This window comes from Dromiciops gliroides, chromosome 2 (genome assembly GCF_019393635.1).
Source record: "Dromiciops gliroides isolate mDroGli1 chromosome 2, mDroGli1.pri, whole genome shotgun sequence".
Lineage (NCBI taxonomy): Eukaryota > Metazoa > Chordata > Mammalia > Microbiotheria > Microbiotheriidae > Dromiciops > Dromiciops gliroides.
The window spans coordinates 202,251,499-202,261,893 of record NC_057862.1 but is presented as its reverse complement, the minus strand read 5'-3'; the positions used below and the strand labels follow the sequence as shown (position 1 = coordinate 202,261,893).

The 10,395-nt window shown below is 39.1% G+C and overlaps 2 pseudogenes; one reads left to right on the top strand and one right to left on the bottom strand.

The window, feature by feature from the left end:
• Window positions 1-5,687: 5,687 nt before the first annotated feature.
• Window positions 5,688-6,571, bottom strand: LOC122742556 (annotated as a pseudogene).
• Window positions 6,572-6,963: 392 nt separating this feature from the next.
• Window positions 6,964-7,419, top strand: LOC122742559 (annotated as a pseudogene).
• The last annotated feature ends 2,976 nt before the right edge of the window (window positions 7,420-10,395 follow it).

The window sequence follows — 10,395 nt, the reverse complement described above, 5'->3', positions numbered from 1 at the left end:
CAATTCATCTTCTCTCTTGAGATTTCACATGTAGGCAATTTGAGAGTATTGTCCTCACCTGAGTTTGTGTTTGCCTCTTCCCTGTTGACACAGAAGCTCTCAATGGTAAGAGCTCTTTTTTGTTTCTTACTTATATTGCAGCTTATTTTTTTTTTAAGTTGAGGTCTGCTATGGGGGTACCAGGGTCTGTGTTTCAAGCTTCTTGTGCTGGGGTATAGGGGATTTGTCACTGGCTTTCTACACTGAGGCCTCTATGGCTTGTGGATTTCTCACCACCCTGGGCTTGCTTCTGGTACTCTGGAATGGCCAGGCCTGGTTGTGCCTGCCCTATGGGTAGCCCTCTAGCTGGCAGCCTGCCCTCTCAGCTGGTGCTGGTGGGTTTCACCACTGGCCTGCTGTGCCACCAGTTTGTTGAGCCAGGATCCAAGGGCCTCAGTTGCTCGGCTTTGGCCTACATATTCCTGCTGACTAGCTACTACCCCCTCCACACTGTGCTGTGCCTCCCTTTTGCGCAAGTGAGACTGACCTTTTCTGAAGTCTTCTAAATTATCTCTGGTTGGAAGAGGCTTGATTTAATATTCTTTTTGAGGGTACCGAAGGAGAGTTCTCTCCGCCATCTTAATAAATGCTTGCTGAGGGCACAGCTAGGTGGCATAGTGGATAAAGCACCAACCCTAGATTCAGGAGGACCTGAGTTCAAATCTGGCTTTGGACACTTGACACTTACTAGCTGTGTGACCCTGGGCAAGTTACTTAACTCTCATTGCCCCACTAACTAACTAAATAAATAAATAAATAAATGCTTGCTGAACCAATTAAGATGGTGCAATAATTATAGAATTGGACCTGGTATCAAGGGTTCAAATATGGTCTCAGACACTTAGGAAACGTGTAACCTTGGGTAAGTCACTTAACCTCTGTCTGCCTCACTTTTTTCAACTGTAAAATGGGGATAATAAAGACACACACTTTCCTATTGTTGTGAGGATCAAATGAAGTAGTATTTGTACAGTCTTTAGCACTCTGCCTGGAACATAATAAATGCTTATTTCCTTCTTTCAAATAAAAAAATACTTCTAGATGACACTGAAAATTAACATGTAGAACTGAGCAGGAAGGACTGGTCCCCTGATTCTGTGCTTTTAGGCCTTTTGACTTTATTTGATGATGCTTCAGAAGTTGAGCAGTTTTCTTGAAAGAGGGGGAAAAAAACAACTTCCAGATGTCTTCATGCTAATAAAATGGCTCCCACAGATATTTTACATGAGGACCTAATCTGGAAGCCAGATAGAAAATCTAACAAAGGAGGAGAGAAGCATTGCTTTAGCATAAGTTGCTAACATGACATGCTATTTATCTGTTTAATGCCTCTTGCTGTGAACAACACAAGATCAGTTTGTCATAACCTTAATGCATTCCTTTTGGGCTCTGAAGGCTCCAGGATGAACTGCCATTCTTTGGCTTCCTCAAGCATAAAAGTGAAAACTGATGTTATTTCTTCATGAAAAAAAAAAAAGATGAATTATTGCAGCTCAGCAGAGGGTAATTAGAGCACCCAATCCAAGTTAAAAGAATGGGTTGACAAGCCCAAAGAAGATTAAGAAAACATGGGCACATTTTGCATGTGTTTTATTACTTAAGTGATTAAAAACATTATTGTATATGTTAATTGCCACCGACTGTAACACAACCCCATCGGAAGGCAATATTAAGTACTGGAAAACAGAGGACATATTTAATTATTTGTCTATTCCATAAACAAATTTAATTGGAATCTAAAAACAGCAAGGGACAAAAGCTTAGTTCATTAGGGACCAACTAACTGTAAAGGGCAGATAAAAACCTTTTGTCTGATACAGATGTACCTCCCGAGCTTCATTGGAGAACGCCAGGCAGCTCACTAATCACCAAGTAAGAGGGGTTCTCATTATTAGACTTATAAAGCATAAACCAGGTCACCACAAGCTTTGAAGGTACTGATCATCAATTATTTCGCTAATTGTTTGTTCTGTTTGCATGTCTCAGGGTAAAAGGAAAGAGTCGCTGAAGCAAAAAAGAGACACCAGTAATTGCTACCTCAGTGACAGTTGGTTTTTAGTATCTCATTATTTATGATTTGTTTTGTTGTGCATATGTGACTTTAAGTCTACTGTATTAATATATACCCAAGAAGCCTACTGTGGAACACTTGTGAAATCATTACGCAAATTAAGCAGCAAGCCCAGGCACAAAATCTGCCTTGCAAAACCCTGCCAGATTATTGTTGCTTAAAAGATAATAATAATAAATCAAAGTCCCTCACTTAGGGCTCTGAATCTCTAGCTACTTAGGAAGTGTTGTCTAGTAAGTTTAACTTGAAATAACTAGCTCTTGTAGTTGTCATTGTGTGTTCAAAATATAAAGAGCGTTTCTTTAAGGCCATCCTAGAAAGTGAATGGGATTGCTTAAAATTTTTTGTTGAATGGAATGATTCCTTGGTCACCAAATCATAGCAAAGTCAATATGTATCTATCATATGGGAATGGAATGGAATGCCACGGACCTGAGCTTAGGATTTAATTTTCTCCTAGTGTTATAAATGTAGAGCTGGAAAAAGGCCTTAGGAGCTATTGAGTCCAACCTTCTTGTTTCACAGATAAGAAAATGAGACCAATTGACTTGCCAAAGATCACACCACTAGTTAGTGTCTGAAGTATAATTTGAACTCATGTCTTCCTGACTGTTGGCCCAGTGTCCTATCCACTGTACCATCCTGATCCCTAAGCTGCTGGGTGATCTAAAGAGGAGACATGGCTTTCTTAGATGTTGAGGGCATTTCATCAGCTCACACCCAAGTTACTTGGGCCATCTTTAAGCTGCACAGCAATACTTTCATTTTATTGTACAGATATTCATAGGTTCTCCATTCACCAACCAGACATTTCCTCAAAATCAGAGACCCCCTGCTGCTCAATGCAAAAACTGAAGAGGGTGCAAATGTCTTTGATACAAAAGCTAATGAGTATTAAGTGCTACACATTTTGACAATTATAAACAATGCTTGGGAAAACTGTGGAAATGCTGCATTAATGCGCTCTCCTTTGCAAGTAGAAATGACATTCGCCTAGCCAACTATCTAAGTATCAGTGAGACTTGAGTGTGAAGGGGGGAAATATGTGATGTTGGCATGTATAACACTACCCCTGTGTTTTTGTCTTATGACCTAATACTCTAGAATTATACTTCTAAAAGCTAGAATGCATCGCAATAGGTCTTTTTGTCCAACCCTCTACCTTCAGGGAAGAAAGGCACTACTGTTCACTTTCCAGTACAATGCAAGGAATGATAGAAGAGGAAGGAATTCAGAAACTGAAATTCAGAGAGGTTAGGTTATCTGTCTAAGGACACACAGCTAGCTAGTGAATGGCAAGCCAGAAATAGTCAGTAGGCCCTAGCTTTCCTAACAACACAGTTCTACCAGGAGACTATTCAGGAATAAGTTAGGTCACTGAGGAAGTACATTTTTTTATTCAGAAAGAAGACCCTTAAATAATTCTTATTACTGTGATATAAATGATTCCTAAGTTTAGCATCTGACAAGTTGAAGAACTTCTCAAAAGATCTTTCTTCCAACAACTTATGTGCCAGGAATATCTGGGGGCTCAAGAATATTTCTTGTAGCCAGTAAAATATCAGAGGTTGCTTTCATTCTAAATCCACAACTGAGAAGACAGATGGTATTGACAGGTAGTTGGTCCCTTTATGATACTAACAGGAGATGGGGAGGCTTTAAACTAACTTGTTTGTAGGCAAATAAATTTCAAGCAAACTGTGCACCTGTAGTCTGGAAAATTACTCCTCAATTACACATTGTAATTATAGTTGTTGTTTAACTATTAGGAATAACCTACAGGGTGCTGAGAGGTGCATACAACTTACTTGTATGAAGAAATGGATTGTGAAGGGGGGATGGTAGTATGGAAAATGACTTGGAATAAGAGATTAAGGGAATGAAGATTATGGAGAAAGCTCTTTGAAGGCAGGGATTATGGCTGTGTAATTTTCCTTCTATAGTCCCTAGTACACACGGCATGACTTATCATCATAAACTTGATGAATGCTGTTTGATGATTTGATTCAATAAAAATGTGTTCAACATTAATTATGTGCTCAACACTGAGCTAAAGTGATGAAAGGACCAGTGTTAAGAAGGTGCCACACTTCCTCACTATGCTAGCATGGCAGTAAGTACATTTATTAATATGTTGATGTTTTGTTTCAGGGGAAAAACATGAGGCCATTAAAAGCACCATTATATTATCAAGGAAGAATGGTTCAGGAGAAGCAGTGTGTAGTCCCTGATCCTAAAGGGGGTTGATGGGAAGTACAGTTTTTATCAACTGGAAAGAGGAGCTGAAGGATCATGGGAGGCACAATCCTTGCTGGACAGAGAAAATGTGGGAACTTTTGCTCTTAGCTAAGAGGAAAGAGGGACAGAGTGAGGGTGTGGAGATAAGAGTAACAGGAATGAGCCAATGGCAAAAAAAGAAAAAGAAAAAGGTAACTAGTATTCCAAACTGACTGTAATCATGAGAAGCTCAAGCTTTTTCTGGCTTGGCAAGCAGTAGTGTAAGAGATGATATAACTGAATAGAATTTGTGCCACACTGGGACCAGGTGAATTTATCCCCTTGTGTCTTCCTTTCCTCCATCACTGCTTGACAAACTGTCATCACTTACCCTGAAGTCTTTTTATTTGCTGTCAATTCTTTTTAGAATGGGTCTACAATAAACTGATCTTTGTTGCATTATGAGTGTTTGAAAGAAAGGAGTGAATGGGAGGAAAGTTAAAAGAGAACCCAAATCAATTTCCTGAAATTTAACTTAAACTTCCTTGCTGGACACCCAAAGAGAGACTTCAGGAATAACAGATGATATCAGAGACATGTATGACTAGAAAGAGAGATGGGCAGGGGACAGCTAGGTGGTGCAGAGCACTGACCCTGGAGTCAGGAGTACCTGAGTTCAAATCTGGTCTCTGACATTTGACACTTAATAGCCATGTGACCTTGGGCAAGTCACTTAACCCCAATTGCCTCAAAAAAAAAAAAACCCAAACAAACAAACAAACAAAAAAAAGAAAGATAAGCAGATTATGTAGTGAGAACAAGGGAGAAGCAATGGATAGCCTGCATGTCCCATTAATATGTATACAATAACATGAGATCTAGAGAAAAGTTCCCAGCATATGGTAAAGCCTCCTATGGAAGATTTATAGAACAATACGGAGAAGAGACACATGGGATAGAAGGATGGGCATGAATGTGGGGTGATCATCATCATTGGAGGAAGCACCTAAATCAATCATATCACAGATCCACAGAAATATAAAAATATATTGATACTAATTGAACTTTTAAGGCCAGGGGCAGGAACTAGTTTTCTGGGACCATTTCCATATGGTAGTACCAATGAGATAGATTTCTAAGTAGCATAACTCTTACCTTGGCTTTGTATTTTTAATAGAAAATAAATAAAATTACAGCACAAACACCCATTTCTGTAAGTTTCATACCTTACAGCCAAATATAAAATATTCACCTACACTCATTTTCATCAAAGGCAAATAAAACATTGTTTGGAGTGGGTATATATGAAATAATTTTATCCCAAAGACCCATTCCATCAAAGTCTGTATCTCTTTGGGGAACTGGATAGCTGGCTCTGAGGGCAAGTTAGTCACTATATGGTTTCTTGGAAGACTGGCTTTCCTCTGTTTCTTTCATACTGTACAGTGGTTCCACTAGCTTATTATGAACAAGCATTAATCCTTTGAAATACTTAACAGTTTTCACTTTAAGCTCCAGTGTTGCATCTTCATCACATGCTACATGGGGGTGCTGCTGGAAGACAGACACAGTCCACAGGAGACTTATCCCCTTCTGGATGGCTTTATGTAGTGCAAATGCCTTGTGGGTCCCCATAATTAAGGTCATGACCTCTCTGGCATCCATGACTGTACCCACACCCACAGTCAGAGCATTTGTGGGAACTTTTGAGAGATCTCCATCAAAGAACCAGAAATTGGCTAGGATGGTATCCATAGCTAGAGTCTTCACTCGGGTCCTAGATGCCTGACTTGAGCCTGACTCATTGAAGGCAATGTGCCCAACAGGGCCAATACCTCCAATAAAAAGCTCAATCCCTCCAGCTTCCTTGATTTTCTTTTCAAAAGCATCACATTCTGCCTGAAGATCAGCTTCATTCCCATCCAGGATATGAGTGTTTGTAGGGCAAATGTCAATGTGCTTGAAGAAGTTATTCCACATGAAGGAATGGTATCTCTCAGGGTGGTTACGTGGGAGGCCCACATACTCGTCCATGTTAAATGTCTTCATGTTCTGGAAGGAGAGGTCCCCATTCTTATAATACTCAATCAGATTCTGGTAGCAATAAAGAGGAGTGCTCCCTGTAGGAAGTCCCAGGATGAAATATTTTTTGGGCCTTGGTTGAAATTGGACAATTCAGTTTCTGATGTACTTGGCAGCCCATTCACTGTCCTGAAGGTTATCTTCTAGGATGATGAGTTTCATTGTGCCTCGTCCCCAGCTCCTGGGCTCCTGCTCCATGTCTTCTTTTGCATAGATTCTTCAGTTCCATGATATTTTTCTTCCGTTTTGCTTTGCGGCAAAAGCCCTTCCCCTACCCCCTTAGTACTCAAAAGTTTCTACTCTTTTATTTTTGCTGAGATTATATTAATTATAGATATTCATTCAATTATACATTTATTCATTCAGCATTTGGTAAATACTCACAAGCTACAGTGCTAGCCACTGGGGATAGAAAACCATAAATGAAACAGCCTTAGAAGAGCTAACATTCTGCTGGTTATTCCACCCATTAAGAATTGCTCTAAAGGAGGCATTGCATACAGTAGAAGCAGCAGCAGCAGAGGCGGCAGCAGAAATTGAGCTGCACGGACAAGATGTGTGACTTCATGGAGGATTAGACTGCTGAGTTCAAGGAGGCCTTCCAGCTGTTTGACCACACAAGGGATAGAAAGATCTTATACAGCCAGTGTGGGGACGTGATGTGGGCCTTGGGCCAGAACCCCACCAATGCTGAGGTGCTCAAGGTCTTAGGGAATCCCAAGAGTGATGAGATGAATGTGAAGGTGTTGGACTTTGAACTCTTTCTGCCAATGCTGCAGACCGTAGCAAAGAATGAGGACCAGGGCACATATGAAGACTATGTAGAGGGGCTTCGGGTGTTTGATAAGGAAGGGAATGGCACAGTCATGGGTGCTAAAATACAGCACGTCCTTATCACTCTGGGTGAGAAGATGACCAAGGAAGAAGTGGAAATGTTGGTGGCAGGGCATGAGGACAGCAATGGTTGTATCAACTATGAAGAGCTAGTTCGGATGGTGCTGAATGGCTGAGAACAAAAGTCCCCTTTCCACAAAGAATCCCCTAACTTTCTTGGTGTGAAAATGATCCTCTCACCCCTGAAGCAACTAACTATATTGTCAGGGTTACCAACATCCTTCCTTCCAACCCCCACCACATGTCCTCTTTGGCCTACCTTCTCTCTGCTTTCACCAAATTAAATTTGCTAACTGCTCCTAAAAAAAAAAAAAGAAGAAGAAGAAGAAGAAGAAGAAGAAGAAGAAGAAGAATTGCTCTAAAGTTGTGGTAAATGCTGAAATAAGGCTACAGGGAATTGTTTGAGTAAAACTGATGTAAATCAGATTACAAAGCACAAGCTTTTCCAATGAATTACAAGAATCTTTGCAGATTTGTGAAAGGGAAATATGTTATTTGGTGCCAAGTGTGGATGAAAGTCCATTCTTTGTCTTCTTTATCACCAACCAAAATATTAGTCAGACAAATGTACAAGATGTTTGTACAAGTTTTTGCTTAGAACACGATAACGGGAATTTAGTTAATTTATCCTGAATTAGGATAAGTTTATAATGTAAAAAAACCCAATCTATTAAACAAATATTTATTCCTTTTAGCTCTATAAGTTCCAACATTTTTTCTTTCATTCTCAATGTGTTTAGGAGGTAAAGCTCAAATCTTTTTTTCAAGGGTGAAGGTTATATTCTTTTTAAAATTTCTTGGTATTTATGAGTGACTTCATGATGTCATGCCCCACAAACTCCCATTTGGTAAGAGAGTTAAGTTACCAAGCAATGGGTGAAAAAAAAAGATGGTGCACTCTGTCAAGAGTCTCATAATCGAGATTTCTGTCTTCCCTGTCTTCCTTTATTAGCATTTGAAGGAGTAGTTGAGAATCAGGATTGAAAATTAATTCTTTGGGGCTAGTTTTGTTGTCATCTGTTGCTTTGAAATCCCCCAAAAGTCAATAAGGACTTTGTGAACTGTCTGAATCTAGAATGACCAAAGTTGATGAAGACCCAGCTTTCCAAGAATGAGTATAGCTGAGTCTTCAGGATCATTTGTCATTTTCCTTACAGAAAGAGGATCCTTTATTTTGTTCTCTTCTCAGATAGGTTAGCAATTAAAGGAGGAATTATTCCTCCCTGTGGCAATCACTTGCCTAACAAAGGGCACATTGGACTCTGATTTCCTCTTCATGCCAGATGGTCTCTGTGTCCAGGCAACTGAAGGAAAATTCACCAAACATCTTACTACTTGCCTCAGAACTGTTGGTTCTTTTGCTTCTCTCTTGGCAAAAAGTGAAAGAAAATATCCTTCTAGTAGACTTGCACTGCATTATTTACTTCATCTGTAAACTCTGAGTCAATAAAAGCAAAAGTAGCACCTTTTTGGTTGTCTGTTCAATAATTAAGTCCAAATTAACACTTTTAATATGCTAAAAATCCAAGATTCTGAGTCTATAATTAGGCTCTTCTGCTATAGCCCAGACCAAGCAACAGCTAAGCTGAGGGAGAGAGCAAACTCATTCATCCCAAATAACATGTTACTGATCACCCTTTATCAAATACAGACAAATAACCCATTTCTTGTTGCCATTAGTAAGATCACTCAAACAGTGCATGTGATATGTTTCAGATAACTTCCCCAATGCCAGCACCTACAAGAATCCCTCTTTGCACTGAATATGGTTTTGCTAGGTTTGCCTAACATGCTTTCATATACTATTTTAAAATATATATATATGTCAATATTTTCTCTTTTCTCAGATTCTTCTGTGAACAGCGAAGTATAGGAGGGAAAGGAACTATAGATATAGGTATGTATATACACAGAGAGACCTGTTTTTATACATATACATACATATATATGTACAAACACATACATCTATATACATTAAATATAGATCTATCTTTCTATCTATCTATCTATCTATCTATCTATCTATCTATCTATCTATCTATCTATCTATCTATCTATCTATCGTATAAATTGCTTTTTAAAAAGACAAAATGAGGGGCAGCTAGGTGGCGTAGTGGATAGAGCACCAGTCCTGGATTCAGGAGAACCTGAGTTCAAATCCGGCCTCAGACACTTGACACTTACTAGCTGTGTGACCTTGGGGAAGTCATTTAACCCTCATTGCCCAATTTAAAAAAAATAATTAAAAAAAAAGACAAAATGAATATGATGAACGAATGTATGGGTAGGTGGCACTACTATCAGAGTATCATCTTTATTATGGCTTTTTAATCATTATTAACTTTCTCTTCCTCCTCCCTCTTTCTTTCCTTCTATTCCTTCCCTCCCTCTTAACTTCTTTCTTATCCCCTTTTTCTTTTCCTGTTCCCCTCACCCATTTATCTTTTTTAAATTTCTTTTTACCTTAAACCTGCCAGTTATAATCAGTGGCATCCATGAGCATGGTTGAGACCCATTTTATCCCTCATGAATGAATGAATAAGCAATTATTAAGTGTTTACTAAGGTATGAAGCACTTATCAGAAAAGTCATTGATTTTTTAATCAAGGGAATTTATCCTAATATTTTACCTTAAGGGAAATATTACTTGAAGGAACAAAATATAACAGAAAGAACATTGATTCCACAGTAAAGATGATTTAGATTCAAATCTCACTTCCAAAGTTTATTATCTGAATGGACCTTGTGCAAATCCATTCTTTTCTCTGGCCTCTAGCATCATCATCTATAATACCATGAGGATAGACTAAATAGCCCATGATGTAGGATGTTTGCAGCTCTAAATTTATGATCCTGTGGAAATGGTCCTATTTATCCATTCAATAAGAATTGACTAAGAACCAATCTGACCTGTTTTGGGGCAGGCATGAAACCAAAATTGATTCAAAGGGCTCTGAACTTCTCATGTGGTTTGTTTCTGCAATCTACTGGGACAAGAATGAAGTAAGATGCTTGATTCTGTTGTACAGGAGGTGTGGGTCCTCTAGGAGAGTCAGGGAGGCAAGCCAGTACTCAATTATTTGGGGTTCTGG